Genomic DNA, 16,275 nt, shown 5'->3' with positions numbered 1-16,275 from the left:
CCCTCTAGCGGTGATGTGTGATGCTCATTGGAGCATGTGGTAAACTTCCTTTATGTATGTTCTTCGATGTTTTGTCTTTGTTTGATATATGTGTATTTGGATGATGGTAGTTGCCATGATGATGAACAATTGTATGATCAAACAAATGAAAAATGCAATAAAATAGTTAGAGGCCATAATTATAGTCTACATTTGCACCTGCTACCGAGTCAATAAAAGTGTGTAAAATGTTTGGAGGAACTTTTATATCAGTATTAGAATTCAAATTTAGGACACCGGTTTAAGATTCTCTAAGATCCTCCATGTTGCCTCTAGTCGGATTTGGTGACGAATAAGAAATTATAGAAAGTTGGATGAAAAAACTCCAAAACGAATATGGCCACAATCGAACATGAAACTCGAGTGGACCGGCCAGCTATCTACAATGCACCGGAAAATTAATATCAAAGCCACGAAGCAACATCATCAACATCAAGCATCGATCTTAATTTGGCTAGATCTAATTTTATCATGGATAAGCACCAACCGGTCCTGCTAAATCACGGTGTCTATCCCCGTAACCAAATATTTTTTAATGATTCATGTTTAGTGAACTCTCTTGGATGTTTCTCCACATTTCATACCATGACACTGAATACCAAAAAAAAAAATTGTTGGGTAATTCGGGTTTCCAAATTTAGACAGCATAATAGAAAATGTTAGCAAAATAAAATCATTTCTGCAACAAATGTGTAATATACAACATAACACAAATTTCTACAACATTTTGGTACCCTAGCTGCAAAATAACCACAAATCAGAGAAATTCAACATGACTATGTTTAGGACTATACAATGCACATATAAAGTTCACATGAGAAACAAACAAATAACTTCTTTAAACCAATATAAATATCACATAATTGCTTGAAACTAATATAAAACAGCGCGCGAACACACACAAACACACACACAAGTTTTTAAAACCATATATGGGAATGTGCAATCTATTTTAGGCTTTTGGGGCATTTTGGGCAACATTTTCCATTCGATTCGGCAGCTAGCTGAGAAATAATTCTAAGGAAAAATACTATACCAATAAGATGCCTGAAGATATATTATAAATTTATGTCACCATAGGATTGGGAATTCAGATCCAACACACTAGCACATGCAAGTGCGTGCTCCTAATTAATCTTAAAGTTTGAGTGTATCAAATTCCATTGAGTTATGTGCATGATCAACTATTTAGACAGATTGTAAATGCATGTCACCATAATGAATTAATCCAAAGGGCGGAGAAAAATAAGAGTAAAATGCGGATATTGGGTGTGCGATCAAATGGTCCGCCATGTCGAATGGCCGAGCTAGAGAGAAGCATTTAGTGGTACATGTTTGATTAGAGATTTGGCCGAAAAGCGCCATGATGGCCGAAAAGTATGAGTGGTAGAGTAGTTAGCTAGTTGATTAGCATGCAGTCTAGACTACTATAGTCTCATCATCTCTCTCGTAGGCAATAGCTGCATATATTATCTATATATACACATTCAACTCCCTAATTTCATGATTGATAGGAGTATATAATATAAATTGAGTGTTGTGCTCATCTTTATGATACATTATCGTTACATCCGTATTACTGTAAAAGCATGATCGACGTGGTCAGGTAGTCCCGTTTGAAATATGACATAGACGAATCAGCAGTGCGTAAGTAGCATCTAGCTATTAGCCCGTGTGGAAGAACGCTCGGCAGAAACAAGGGTAACATATACCAGTACACATGATCCTAATACATGCATAATGACATGCTAGTTAAAGAAATTGGCACCGCCTTTGATCGGCCTGAGAATGACTACAGTACATCTACTTTGTCAAACACCATGCATTGACTTTGATCTCTTCACGTTGTCTTACATGTACAAACTAGCTTGCAAGACTAGTTCACATGATGTTTCTTCCACAGTGGCTGAATTTATTAGCTTGTAAATTAAGAGAGATATGGCTATATCTTACATGTCATATTATGAATATGCATGGTTGGCACTACATGCAGTTACATGTATTACATCCGTTTAAAATTATAAGCCTAGAAATTTGTAGGCTTATATTTCCTAACCGAGGTAGTACTACCTAAGTTGCTCTCACTATGCATAGCCTAAAGCATGCAAGCTCAGCAGAAACAAAAGCATATTTCCAAACAAAATGAGTTTCACACCTTGATCTCCAGCAACACCGAGTCAAAAGTTACAAGTATTCCTATTATTAGATCATCAAAGAACCAATCTGTCAGCGTTTTCTTTCTAGAATATAACATGTAATTCCGTTAGAGTACAAAAGCTTTTATATATCAATATCACGGAATCATGACAAGTCATTGTTTGAACCTAGCATCATTTGTGGTTTTCCAAATTGGCCAGGACATTGCCGCTCACCCATAGAGAACCAGTTTTCGTTGCTAATTAACAAATGAATGAATCAAGTTTTAAGCAGGTTCGTCAACACTTTCAGGTGGTCTAGTCAGACCAAATCACATTAAACGACCTACCACAAAAAGCTAGATAAAACACATGTAAACATGAGAGAATCCGCAGTTTTATTGTGACCACAAACACTAGTGGAAAACGGGGCTATAGGCCCGGTCCATTTGGGCCTTCAGTCCCGGTTTCCAAACCGGGACCAATTAGGCGGGACTAAAGGGTCCCCCCTTTAGTCCCGGTTCAAAGTTGCACCGGGCCTAAAGGCGGCGCCACGTGGTGCGGCGAGGGAGCTCGCGGCGGATGGCCTTTCGTCCCGGTTCGTGGTACGAACCGGGCCTGGGGTTCTCTGCCGCGGCAGAGAATTGCTATTTCTCTGCCGCGGCACAGGTTTAGGCTGTAGCAGCGTTTCTCTGCCGCGGCAGAGAAACAGGGCGTTTCTCTGCCGCGGCAGAGTTTCAACAATGCATATATATCATTCAAGAAACCACAAAATATCGTCGTGAATATATATAGACATCGTCAACAGTACACGTAATGCATGCATATTTACAATATAAAGTCGGATCTCTTTTCTATTTGTCTTGACCAAGTACACGATCAAGATCTACGAACTCCCGATAGTGCTCTCCACCTGGGGTAATGACCTCGGTAAGAAAGAATCCCACGATTTCCTCTTGAATTGCTCGTATTTGATCCTCCGTTATGAGAGTGTCCCGCAGGCGTATCATCTATATTTAAAAAAGGAGATCAATATATATATATGAATGGAAATCAATGCAATAGATGGTACTAATTAAGATTAATTGTGAAAATTTGTTATCGTACACGAGTTTGGTGTATACGGGCATCCCCACCCTTGGGACAGGACATGTCACGAATGAAGGTGCAGACGTAGTATCCACATAAGTTATTCCCGGGTTCCTGCCTCATACACTTTACGAAAAAATAGTTCGATCAAACTAATAATCAAGCATCGTATTGAAAGTAAATATCATATATAGAGTTTCACGGCGGCACCGCCACGGACTCGGCACAGCCACGGGCGCCGGTAGGGACACCGCCACGGACTCGGCACCGGCAGGGGCACCGCCACGGACTCGGTGCCTGCACTACCGGAGATGGTGGTGGTCGGATATGTAAATTTCACTATTTTCTATAAAACATTTTTTTCAAATTAACTATACTAACAATATACTAACAACTATATACTAACAATATATGTCAAATTTCACTATTAACTATACTAACTATATACTAACATTTTTTTCGAATTAACTATACTAACAATATACTAACAACTATATACTAACAATATACTAACAACTATAAATTTCACTATTTTCTAATATGTCAAATTTGATAAGAAATAAAAAATAAAATAAAAAGGTGGCCGCCGGCCGGCCGGGGCCGTCGGTTGGCCGGACGAGAGGGAGAGAGGAGGGCGCTCACCGGAGGGCGCCGGAGAGCGGAGTGGCGGCGCGGTCGAGGAGGAGGCGGCGGTCGAGGGCGCGCGGCCGCACGCGGGAGAGAAGAGGCGCAGCCACCGGCGGCGTGTGACGCGCGCGCGGCGGTGGCGGTGACGCGCGCGGCGGGCGGTGACGCGGGCGGCGAGCGGCGGGCGGCGGCGCGGCGGACGGCGACGGCGCGCGCGGCGATTGGGCGGCCTGGCGGCTTAACTAGCGCTTCGTCTCCGCGGGATTGATCTCCGCGGAGACGAAGTGTTGTTTATATAGTCTGGACCCTTTGGTCCCGGTTCGTACCTTTGGTCCCGGTTTGTAATACAAACCGGGACTAAAGGCCTATTTTTGCTGCGATTTTCGCTGCGCGCGCAAAATAGGCCTTTAGTCCCGGTTTGTATTACAAACCGGGACCAAAGGCCAATTTTTTAAAAAAATTTCATTCCCGCCTTATTTCAAATAAAAAAAACCACGTACTGGCCACCGCCGTGCCACACGTGTCCACCGCCGCCATGTACTGGCCACCGCCGCCACCGCCGTGTACTGGCCACCACCTTTACCGCCATGTACTGGCCACCGCCGCCACCGCCACCGCCGTGTACTGGCCACCGCCACCGCCGTGTACTGGCCACCGCCGTGTACAGGCTACCGTCGCTGATACGTCGTATCTATAATTTCTTATGTTCCATGCTTGTTTTATGACAATACCTACATGTTTTGTTCACACTTTATATCATTTTGATGCGTTTTCCGGAACTAACCTATTGACGAGATGCCGAAGGGCCAGTTGTTGTTTTCTGCTGTTTTTGGTTTCAGAAATCCTAGTAAGGAAATATTCTCGGAATTGGACGAAATCAACGCCCAGCATCTTAGAATTCCACGAAGCTTCCAGAACACCCGAGAGCCACCAGAGGAGAGCCACAGGGGGCCCACACATGGGGCCGGCGCGGCCAGGGCTGGGCTCGCGCCGCCCTATTGTGTGGCGGCTCCGTACACCCTCCGACTCCGCCTCTTCGCCTATTTAAAGGCCCCTGACCTAAATCTTCGAGACGGAAAGCGACGGTACAAGAAACCTTCCAGAGCCGCCGCCATCGCGAAGCCAAGATCTGGGGGACAGGAGTCTCTGTTCCGGCACGCCGCCGGGACGGGGAAGTGCCCCCGGAAGGCTTCTCCATCAACACTACCGCCATCTTCATCACCGCTGATGTCTCCCATGCGGAGGGAGTAGTTCTCCCTCGAGGCTGAGGGCTCTACCGGTAGCTATGTGGTTAATCTCTCTCTCATGTACCCCAATACAATGATCTCATGAATTGCCTTGCATAACTGAGATCCATATGATGAGCATTGTATCACTATTAATCTATGTGCTACTCTAGTGATGTTATTAAAGTATTCTATTCCTCCTTCATGATGTAACGGTGGCAGTGTGTGCATCATGTAGTTCTTGGCGTAGGTTATGATTGTAATCTCTTGTAGATTATGGAGTTAATTATTACTATGATAGTATTGATGCGATCTATTCCTCCTTCATAGTGTGATGGTGACAGTGTGCATGCTATGTTAGTACTTGGTATAATTGCAATGATCTATCATGCACTCTAAGGTTATTTAAATATGAACATCGAATGTTCTGGAGCTTGTTAACTCCGGCATTGAGGTGCTCTTGTAGCCCTACACAATGAATGGTGTTCATCATCCAACAAGAGAGTGTAGAGTGATTTTATTATGTGATCAATGTTGAGAGTGTCCACTAGTGAAAGTATGATCCCTAGGCCTTGTTTCCAAACATCGAATCTCCGCTTACTTACTGTTCTACTGCATGTTTACTTGCTGCCATATTTTATTCAGATTGCTATTACCACTCATATACATCCATACTACTTGTATTTCACTATCTCTTCGCCGAACTAGTGCACCTATACATCTGACAAGTGTATTAGGTGTGTTGGGGACACAAGAGACTTCTTGTATCGTGATTGCAGGGTTGCTTGAGAGGGATATCTTTGACCTCTTCCTCCCTGAGTTCGATAAACCTTGGGTGATCCACTTAAGGGAAACTTGTTGCTGTTCTACAAACCTTTGCTCTTGGAGGCCCAACACTGTCTACAAGAATAGAAGCACCCGTAGACATCAGTCGCCACCACCGTGTACTGGCCACCGCCACCGTCGCCATGTACTGGCCACCGCCGCCACTGCCACTGCCGTGTACTGGCCACCACCGTCACCGTCGTGTACTGGACACCACCGTCACCGCCATGTACTGGCCACCGCCGTGTACTGGCCACCACCGTCACCGCCGTGTACTGGCCACCACCGTCACCGCCATGTACTGGCCACCGCCGCCACCGCCATGTATTGGCCACCACCTTCACCGCCATGTACTGGCCACCGCTGCCGCCGTGCCACACGTGTCCCTTCCCCGTGCCACGTGTCCCTTCCCTGTGCCACGTGTCGCCGCCGCTTCCCCGTGCCACGCCCCGCCACTTCCCCGCGCCACCGGTCGCCGCAGCTTCCACGTGCCTCGCCCCGCCGCCGCCGGCGTGCGACGTGTAGATGCCGCTTCCACGTGCCACGCCCCGCCGCTTCCCCGCGCCACCTGTCCCCAAACTTGTCGCGTCGCTGTGCTATAAAGTGCGGCGTGCGCGCGGAACCACACGTCGCCGTCGCCTCCGTTCATTCGTCGCCGGGATGCCGCTGCGCCGTCGCAGCTCGTCCGGCTTCCGTGGCGTCCGAGCGCGTCCGAACGGTAGGTTCTACGCCGAGATGCGCGCCGGTGGCTTCCGGCTCACCCTCGGCACGTACAACACCCCGGAGCTGGCGGCGCGCGCTTACGACGCGGCCGCATGGCGATTTCGGCGGCCACGGCGCGACATGAACTTCCCAGACGTCGAATCACTAGAGGAGGCGGAGTTCCTCGCGCCGACGCCGTGTCTCGTCGACGACGAGGACCGTCGCCGCCACCGCCAGGTGCAGCGCCGGATCGCCATCGCCGAGCACGACGAGGAGTTGATGCGCCAGTGGAGGGCGCAGTTCCCCAACGACATCGACAACACCGACACGTTCTTCGCTGACCTCCGGGCACATCGCAGGTCCAACAGGCGCCACCGTCGGGCCGTCGCCGTGTTCGAGCTCGACAACCCGAATACAACTTGGGCCAACAACGACCCTCGGTGGGACGACATTTGGACCGAGACAACCTCCGACGACGAGTAGATCGACTAGACTAGTTGTTTATCTATTTTAATTGTATTTTCAATAAAGTCGTTGTGGCAGACGCTGATGATGAGAAAAGTTTCCCGCCACATACATGGAATTAAAGTACAGAGCTCAACTAAAAATTAATTAAGATACATGGCCAGATTCGACTGTTCGAGTCATTCAGTCATACTCGTGCCTAGCCCTATAGTACTCGCCACTGTAGTCGTCGTAGTCGCCGTCATCATCGTCGCTGGCATCGGGGTCGCGGTAGTCGAACCTCGACGGGAGAGCACGCGTGGGCTGGGACTGAGGGTAGCGCAGGCGGGGGCCACGGTAGGCCATGACGCCCTGGAGAGTCCGGCCGCGCCACCACAGCCGCCGGCCGGCCTCGTTGAAGTTCGAAGGAGGCGGGCCGCCCTCCTCGTGCCTGGCAAGCGCCCTCTCACGCCGATTGATGAAGAAGCTTTCCCAAGTCGGGTTGTAGTCGGGATGCCACTGGGGATTCCTCCGCTACTCTGGCGTGAGCTCGAAGTAGTAGTGGTTCGTGATGGCCATCTCGCGCGCCACACCTAGAGGGACAGGAGGGACCGGTACGCCTCCGACGCTCAGCAACCAGCCGGTCGGGACGCGGTAGCCCGGCGGGCAGGGGTAGTTCGACGCGCAAAGCGCCTCCGCCTCCCGGAGGGTTAGAGATACGATGGAAGCCATGGGACAGAGTGATGAGGTTTGCAGATATGAGTCTAGATGTGATATGTAAATGGAGGCCAAGCCTACATATATATAGTGAAAAAATGGCGGGAGGACAGAGGCGGGAAGCAGTGGAAAGCGTGGGAAGAAAAATAGGCGGGAACCCAGTGGCGCCGAAAACATTAGTCCCGGCTGGTGGGTACAACCGGGACTAAAAATCATTTTTTGTCATCTAACAAAACTGTCGGTGGGATAAAGACGTGTGGGTAACCTTTAGTCCCGGCTGGTGGGTACAACCGGGACGAAAGATCATTTTTTTGTCATCTAACAAAACTGTCGGTGGGATAAGGACGTGCGGGTAACCTTTAGTCCCGGCTGGTGGGTACAACCGGGACTAAAGATGTCGGTAGGATAAGAACGCATGGGTGGACGCACTGCTCGATGAGATAAAACATGTAGCGCATGACGCCCTGTCGAAGGAACAAGACAAAGTAGAAAAGGTGTCGTGCCTATAAAAGGAGCATCGATACGCCTTGCCAAGCAGATCAACAAGCCAAGCAGAGTTTCATTCCATGGATGAAGGGAAGGGTTGGGAAATCTCCCGTGGCGCAGCTTCTCGAAGATGTCGTTGGTGCACACGCCCTATGGCATCTTCGGAAGCTGCTCCTCGGAATTTTTCCCTGCAAGCCCCTGAACGACTACATCTCCTCTAACAGTGTTGGGGAAAGGGTTGGGAAATCTCCCGTGGCGCAGTTTCTCGAAGATGTCGTTGGTGCACACGCCCTACGGCATCTTCAGAAACTGCGCCTTGGAATTTTTTCCTGCAAGCCCCTGAACGACTACATCTCCTCTAATAGTGTTGGGGAAAGGGTTGGGAAATCTTCCGTGGCGCAGTTTCTCGAAGATGTCGTTGGTGCACACGCCCTACGGCATCTTCAGAAACTGCGCCTTGGAATTTTTCCCTGCAAGCCCCTGAACGACTACATCTCCTCTAACAGTGTTGGGGAAAGGGTTGGGAAATCTCCCGTGGCGCATCTCCACTTTTCATATCTTACATACAGTTAAATGATTACACAAAAATAAATGGGAAATTGATTGCCATGTTGAGATACTCATTTGTGCCATGAACATTCTTCAATTAACTTGATGATGGAGCATCTTCATCATTTAATCTTCTTCGGCCTTAACCATGGAGCATCTTCATCATTTAACTTGATGCTTGGATCAATGTTCACTCTGAAGGGTGGAATTTCATCAAACTTATTATAATCTTCTGACATGTCTGTCTTGTCCTCCACTCCCACGATGTTTCTTTTTCCAGAAAGAACTATGTGGCGCTTTGGCTCATCGTTTGATGTATTTGTTTCCTTATGTTTCCTTTTTCTTGGTTTGGTAGACATATCCTTCACATAGAAAACCTGGGCCACATCCTTGGCTAGGACGAATGGTTCGTCTCTATACCCAAGATTGTTGAGATCCACTGTTGTCATTCCATACAACTTGTCTACCTGAACCCCGCCTCCTGTTTTGTTGACCCATTTGCACCTAAAGAAAGGGACCTTAAAAGAAGGTCCATAGTCAAGTTCCCATATATCCTCTGTGTAACCATAATATGTGTCATTTGGGCCTTCATTCATTATTGCATCAAATCGGACACCACTGTTTTGGTTGGTGCTCTTTTTATCTTGGGCGATCGTGTACAATGTATTCCCATTTATCTCGTACCCTTGGAAAGTAACTACAGTCGAAGATGGTGTCTGGGCCAGCAAGTACAGCTGATCTTCAATATCTTTGTTATTCAGGAGATGTTTTTGCAACCAACCGCCGAAAGTCGACATGTGTTCACGTCTAATCCAATCGTTCGACTGCCCCGGGTTCTGGGAGCGTAGAAAGTTCTTGTGGTCACCGATATATGGAGCCACCAAGGTGGAACTTTGTAGAACTGTGTACTGTGCTTGAGTCAAAGAAATCCCGTCCCTACATATCATTGATTTCCTTCCTAGCGTGCCTTTTCCACTTAGTCTCCCTTCATGCCGCGATTCAGGAACACCAATCGGCTTAAGGTTAGGAATAAAGTCAACACAGAATTCAATGACCTCCTCAATTCCATAGCCCTTGGAGATGCTTCCTTCTGGCCTAGCACGGTTATGAACATATTTCTTTAAGACTCCCATGAACCTCTCGAAGGGGAACATATTGTGTAGAAATACAGGACCGAGAATGGAAATCTCATCGACCAGGTGAACGAGGAGATTGAAAGAACATTTCCCGCCCTTTTGGGTTTTGTGTGTTTGATGTCAACACTAGTTATATTTTTATGTGTGTTGATGTAGACATGTACAAGTTTTCGAGAAATATACTTGATCGGTGAAATGGTATGACTGTTCTGAAGTTCTGAAGGCCTTTTTATTTCTGGCGGAAGTTCCGGCCCCAGCAGGCGGAAGTTCCGCCCAGATGCTTCCAGCAGATGCCCTTCAGCGTTGTTCTGTTTACAGGTTTTATTCTCTGGCCGGAAGTTCCGGTGATGCTGGCCGGAAGTTCCGGTCAAGCGGAACTTCCGCCCAACTTCCGGACAAGTTCCGAAAGTCAGCGTTTTGTGGCTCAGTATGTCCAGTATGTTTTTTCTGGTTTTTCGGAACTTAGCCGGAACTTGGCCGGAAGTTCCGGTCACCGGAAGTTCCGCCCTAGTTCCGCCCCTATCTTTTCTGACAGGTTGCCTGACGAAGAATCTTCCTGGCAGAAGTTCCGGCCCTCCTGGCCGGTACTTCCGGTTCCAGCCGGAACTTCCGGCCCTCCTGGCCGGAACTTCCGGTGTTACGAGAAATGGTCCAAACGGTCAGATCTGAGATCTCCAATCATATAAATAGCTCTCTTCTCCAAAGGGACAAGTGGCTCAATCATTGCAAGAAAAATCTGCCAAGCTTCACCACCATTAGAGCCACCTCAAGAACACAAGATTTGCAAGATCTCCTTCCTCCCCCAACCAAAGCTCTTGATCTTTGGAGATTCGAAGGAGAAAACATCGATCTACATCCTCACCGAAGCGATTTTCATTTCCCCTTCATTTGTTTGAGGGATCTCATGCTAGTGTTCCTATTTGGTTCCCTAGTTGATTTGTGTTGATGTGTTGTTGTTGATTGTTGTATTGTTACAGATTTGGGAGCCTCCAATTCGGTTGTGGATGTGTGCCCCAAGAACATTGTAAAGGCCCGGTTTCCGCCTCGAGAAAATCCCTTAGTGGAAGTGGGCTAGGCCTTCGTGGCGTTGCTCACAGGAGATCTGAGTGAGGCCTTCGTGGCTGTTGGTTTGGCTTGCGTAGCAACCACACTCCTCCAAACGTAGACGTACCTTCTTGCAAAGGAAGGGAACTACGGGAATCATCTCCGTGTCATCGCGTGCTCCACTCCCGGTTACCTCTATCCCATTCTATCTCCTATATATTGCGTAGCTATATCTTGCTTAGTTGATAACCTTGTCATATAGGTAATTCACTTAGTTGCATATCTAGAGAATTTACCTTTGTGTCAAGCCTAAATTGAAAAAGAACTAAAAATTGGTTAGCACCTATTCACCCCCCCTCTAGGTGCGGCATACGATCCTTTCAATTGGTATCAGAGCCTCGGCTCTTCTTTCGGGCTTAACCGCCTAAGAGTATGCCAGACGATGGGCCTTCGGAAGAGGCCGCTAAGATGGTCACCATGGAGGACATCAATTCGTTGAGATCCTCCATGGATGCTCAAATGGAAAGCATGAGAAAAATGATTTCCGAGCTTTTGACTCCGGTCCTTCCTAGGGCTTCCACCGTAGAGGTAAAGGACACGGGTGTGTCAGAAGAGGGAGGTGCTTCGGCATTACCCTCCTCTACCAAACCCGTGGAAGGTGATAACTTAAACACTATCAAAACTCCCAATGCATCTCCTACGGGAACTAGTGGAGGTGAGAGCTACAATCGAGTAGCTCCACCTTTTCTATCTCCCGATATACCGGTTCCTCATCCCCATTTGAACATTCGAGGCGACCCACCTAAGTTTTCCGTTGAGAATTTCGATACTTGGCAATTTGAGTTTCACTCTCATGTTTGCAGTGCCTCCAATGAACTTTGGAGAATCATCTTGGAAGGCTTCAAGCCCTACAACCCCGACAAGTTGACTAGAAGAGAAGCGGTTGATAGTCAACTCAACAACACCGCCTTGCACATGATTCAAACTAGTGTGGGGACAAAGGATTTGCCTCGTGTTTGGAACTACACCACCGCCAAGGAAGCTTGAGAAGGTTTGGCCGCTAGTTGCATTGGAAGTGAGAGCACGAGAAGGAACAAGTATAATGCTCTTCGGAATCAAGCCGAAGGATTCATGAGGCTACCGGATGAAGATCATCAAGTCATGTATGGAAGACTTCTCATCGTTGCCGATTCCTTCCGGCTTATTGGTGCCACCCACATCAATGACTCTTGGATCAAGGAGAAGTACATTGAATGCATGATGCCGTTTGTACCCATTGATGTCAAGACCCTTGTTGGGAGAGAATGCTATTCCTCTCTCTCATCTCAAGATGCCGTGCACGAGATGCAAGCCCTCAAGGTGCTCGAGCAAAACTCTCATGATTATCGCAATCGTGCCATTGGTATGTCAAAAGGGAACAATCTTGCTGTTGACTGCCAAAACCCACCGGCGGGCAGCGGCTTGTCAACACCGTAGAGCCGGGAAGAGCCTAGAGCTGCGGCTGGCTGAGACCCCTCCGAGCGACGGCCCGCAATGCTCTTCTGGTCACACGCGGCGATGCGAAGTGCAAGGGCGTGCCACCTGACCTATACCTGGTCAGGAAGGTGATGGGGATGCCTCGCTTAGTTTCCTGCATGGCATACACGTAAACATTAAATAAGAGCCTCGATCGGCTCTCAGGTTATCCTGTGAATCGGCTCAAAGAGCCGATCCACCCATGATTCGTACGGGGTGCACGAATATGGTGATCCTGCTTGATCAAGATAAAGCTAATTAGATCTACGACGATTTAGGGTTTTCACCGCATAATCGGATCATCCTACTCTAGGTTGGGCCTCGCGGCCACGCACGGTGATCATAAGCCGATCCTAAACAAGGCCTAAAAACCAACATGAAGTTGATCCTCGGAACATCCTGTTTAGGACTTGCGAACGCCACCCTACGTGCCGCTGGATCCTCCACCCCTTTGTAAGGCCTAACTATTGCAGATATTAAACTAATCCTTGTAGAACAAGGAGCAATCGTAACGGATCAGATCTACTAAACGATGATCAAGCGGGGTGCCGCCCCCACACCTGAGATAGATGTGAGGGCGGCTAGATATGCAAGGGTTGCACTACGTAAGCATGTTATACGAAGAGCTATGCTAACCCTAACACATCTATGATAACTACGTTGCTCGCCATCAAAGACGCTTCAGTACGAGCAACGCATGAACAACGTGGAGCTTGTGCTGCCTAGATCGCATCAATCGTAACGGATCAGATCTACTAAACGATGATCAAGCGGGGTGCCGCCCCCACACCTGAGATAGATGTGAGGGCGGCTAGATATGCAAGGGTTGCACTACGTAAGCATGTTATACGAAGAGCTATGCTAACCCTAACACATCTATGATAACTACGTTGCTCGCCATCAAAGACGCCCGATACGAGCAACGCATGAACAACGTGGAGCTTGTGCTGCCTAGATCGCAAGATGCGATCTAGGCAGCATGTCGCTTACCTGGTAGAAACCCTCGAGACGAAGGAGTTGGCGATGCGCCGAGATTGGTTTGTTTTGGGTTGAACGTGAGTTGTTGTTTATTCCATAAACCCTAGATACATATTTATAGTCCAGCGGACTTTCTAATTCGGACGTGCAGCTAACGTGCACGGGTAAAACTCTAACTTCTAACTTAAGATACGATCTAATAAATTACAGATAAATGGGCAATCTAGCCCAACTTCGCATATAAGGCCGATCTTCGCATTCTCTCCATATATAACCTTCAAGCTTATCTTGATCGTGGCCCACCTCCGATTTGGTCAAATTCTGGTGATAACACATGCCCCCCTGGTTTTGGAAATATCATTTCCAAAATCATTATGCTTTCCTTCGTCGGGTCATGCCATGATATAGCAGAGTCGTCGCAGCATCCATCATCATTATGCCTTATCAGCTCTTCTGGAAAACTCGATAGCTCTGCATCACTTCCTTGGAAACTGTAATGGTGTTAAATTTCCGCCAAGCTTCCCATTATTCAACCGTGCCGATCGATTAGCCCTCTCCATCCTCTGATCTGACCACCGACCTTTCTTTCCAATCTATTCCCCCAAACGAGCCAACGTCAGAGCCCGAGTGGGACTTTAGTGAGGACGATGATGACGACGCAGAGGAAGAAAACTCCAGTCGAGGGCTAGAACAGCGGTGACGAGGAATTCTCCGGAAACAGTGCCGGTGATAGCTACAATGCTGACGATGAGGGCAGCGAGGACTAGTGACATAGCATCAACAAGATGCGAGCAATCGGCTCTTCTTCTGTTCCTCTTTGAACCATCGGCTCTTTATTGCAACAAACCCTCCTCTGTTAATGAAGAAGTATTCTCCAATCAATTGTTTTGCCGATGGTCAAAGTCACGCAGTCTCCAAAGAGAGCCGATGGCATTGCATCGGTCTTCATTATAAAAATACGAGGAACGTCGACCTAACCGCCCTTCCAAACGGTAACCTGCGACCTCCATCTGAAAAGGCGAACTCAGATCCCCAAATCGCCGCCTGAGCAGCTCCAACCCACCACCATCTACACAGATCTCGGCCACGCCGCCCCCGGCTCCTTCAACGCATCCCATGGCGGAATCATCCAACACCGATACCACAGCTTCCGGACTGAAGGTAATCCTCAACCCCCTCTCGCTGTTCGACTTGACATGAGATTAATGGCAAACACCTGAATTAATGTTTCGCTCCGCTACTAATTTAGGCTTCAGATATCCTTCTGCCACACCCTTCTCTCGCAAATTCGATGTGCCTCGGTCCTCGTTCTTCTGAGAGTCCTGCCCTGTTAATTTCGTGCGAAGCTAACAGAATCCCCTTTGTGAGCCAAAACCTAGATCTAACTTCCTGGGCCGACTGCCTACGAGCCTGGCCTAATCCTCCTGAAGGTTGGGTGGCATGGTACAATAGAGTATCAAAATCCCACTATGCCACTTGGGAAACCATAGGGATAGCCGATGCCCTGTCATTATCATTATCCCCTCTTGAGAAAAACGAGAACATCTTGAAAACCATCGGCTACTTCTGGTCTGATGCACTGAACTGCTTTATGTTTGGTCATGGCCTTATGACACCAACCCTAATGGATGTGGCCATGATCACAGGGCTAGACATTGCATCCCCCAGCCCTTCTGCATTCAAACTGCCAAAAGTCCCTTTCACTCTCTCCTCCAAAAAGGAGTGTACCAGCTGGGGTGCCTACCTCAATCGTTACATGAAAAACAAAGGCCCCGTGACAGAGAGGGAGCACACAACCTTTCTGAATTTCTGGTTGGAGCACTTCATATTCTGCGGCCCATCACTTGCTCCCACCAAGAATTACCTCTCCCTGGCTTATGAACTTGCTAAAGGCACCCAACTCGGCCTAGGCAAACTATTTCTTGGAGAGATTTATCGATCCCTCCAACTGATGTCTGTCAAACTGTTCTCTCGAAAGACAGTCAAAACTGGCGGCCCCTGGTGGTTCATTCAGCTGTGGGCCCAACTATACTTCCAAAACCAAATACCAGACTTCCCACCACTGACCACCTGCACCTTTCCGGATGTGAATGGAAAGGAAATTCGATGCACCAGCTACGGCCAAGCCCTATATGGTCTCCCAGGCAGCAGGCTGATCCCCAAGGAAGCAGCAGGGTGGTTTAAGATTTTCTTCCAAGGTCTGGACAACCCCCTGTTCGATCCTTACACTGAATCGGCAAACTTTGAAAACCCCGTCTCTTTCCGATTGGATGACCTTGCCGATGACGCCGGCACACAGCATTTGTACTCCATCATGATTCGCCCTTGCTTTCTCCCTGTTGGCATGAGTACCTCGAACCGGATCACAAAACCCGGTTATGAGTGCTACCAACCGGTAGTGGCAGCCCGACAGCTTGGTCTCGGACAAGTGCCTCCACATTTCTTCTTACACCATCTGACAGCAAGTAGAGCTGACCTGCCTGACATCATCACTGCCCAAAGGTGTTATACCTTCTTTGATGCTTTGGCCATCCCAATTCCTCACGACCTCCGCTTCTCCTTCACCACCGATGGTTTTGAAACTTGGTGGTCGATGTGGAAGACCCACGTCTTCCGGAAGGCTCTAGGACCGCTGCTGAGAGAGCTCGACGCCGAGTATGACATCCCTGCAGACCAGGTACCATCAAGCATTTCCTGTATCCGCCTTATGGTGATTATCTGTGACCTAACTCTTTCTCCTGGCAGCAACAAGATGGTCCGGCT

The sequence above is a fragment of the Lolium perenne genome, chromosome 7 (genome assembly GCF_019359855.2).
Source record: "Lolium perenne isolate Kyuss_39 chromosome 7, Kyuss_2.0, whole genome shotgun sequence".
In the NCBI taxonomy this organism is placed as follows: domain Eukaryota; kingdom Viridiplantae; phylum Streptophyta; class Magnoliopsida; order Poales; family Poaceae; genus Lolium; species Lolium perenne.
Note: the sequence above shows the minus strand (reverse complement) of the source record.